We start from the raw sequence: 1,206 nt of genomic DNA, 5'->3' as shown, positions 1-1,206 counted from the left end.
CTGACCTGGAAACAGGATGTGACCACACCACACACTTCACCATCACACCCTGTGTCCCGCCAGCACCCCCAGCATGTGCTCTGTGGGGCACAAGGACAAGGACAAAGGTGTCTGAGTCTCTTTTAGTGGAATAATCTGCCCAGTGGATGCTCCAGGCAGGTTGTGTCCCACTCAGGACCCTCTGGCTTTACAGGTGCCAGCTGGAAGGCACTTACTTCCAATTTATTTATCCCTAAGTTCCTAATTTATCTCTGGAGGCTGCAGGTCCTTCCTGCTGGCTGTGAATTGCTTTGTTCTAGAAAGACACCTGCAGGAACTTCACTCAGAGAATGGCACAGCTGATCCTACTATATTTTTGGGGCAAGTTAAGCAGCAGCTGCAGCGTTCCAGTAGGACAGGGCACTGAATTTTCATGGAGGAAACATCTCCAACAATGCAACAAGTTTCAATTGCAATAACTGGAGCTCTTGGAAGGTTCTAGGAAAAACAGACCAGAAAACACAGTCACCTTCTCGTTGACAAGGGCTCAAAGGTGATCTTTGGCTGGACACATTATGTGTCTCCCAAGATGCTCCACCATCCCTGAAACACTCTGTCCTCAGCTGCAGGTTGATCTGCTCACAAGACACAGCTTGGGAGTATCCCATTCCTTGACCTGTGCCACCCCTTGGCAAGGCAATCCTTTCTGGATGCATGGAATGGAGCTGAATCCAATTCCCATGTTTGTGTTTGCTCAGAGAAGCCTAACACAGCTGTGGAGGAGCAGAGAACAGAGTATGTGCTCATCTAGAAAGGCTTTTTGCAGAAAGGACTCTGCATTGCCACCTTTCCACCTGGAACAGACTTGTCCTGTTTGATTATAGCCTTCCTGTTTAGATTATATCCCTGTCCACCCCTGGAGGTGCTCAGGCCAGGTTGGACAGGGTTTGGAGCAACATGGTTTAGTGGAAGGTGTCCTAGCCCATGGCATGGAGATGGAACTAGATGAGCTTCAAGGTCTTTTCAAGCCAAACCATTCCATGATTTGATGATTCTCTGTGTCTGGACTGCTTGAAAAGGAAGAAGTTTGAAGATTGGTCCATTAAACTGAAGCTAAATCTTCTTGCTTGAGCAAAGACCTGCACAAGTATTTAACACAAGCTCATATTAAGTATCAGAAGTGCTTTCAAACCCTTAAGCAGGTTTTCCTTTTCCCAGAGTGTGTCC

General features: G+C 47.4%; 1 protein-coding gene across 1 annotated transcript in view; it reads right to left on the bottom strand.

Annotated features, from left to right (window-relative positions):
- The window catches only part of LOC103806172 (peripheral-type benzodiazepine receptor-associated protein 1-like), a gene marked incomplete at its 3' end in the record, with an annotated part of 28,318 nt that overhangs the window by 433 nt on the left and 26,679 nt on the right, over nucleotides 1-1,206 (bottom strand). The gene's annotated exons all lie outside the window — the stretch shown is intronic.

This window comes from Acanthisitta chloris, unplaced genomic scaffold (assembly GCF_000695815.1).
Source record: "Acanthisitta chloris isolate BGI_N310 unplaced genomic scaffold, ASM69581v1 scaffold12027, whole genome shotgun sequence".
Lineage (NCBI taxonomy): Eukaryota > Metazoa > Chordata > Aves > Passeriformes > Acanthisittidae > Acanthisitta > Acanthisitta chloris.
This window is presented reverse-complemented; position numbering and strand designations above follow the sequence as displayed.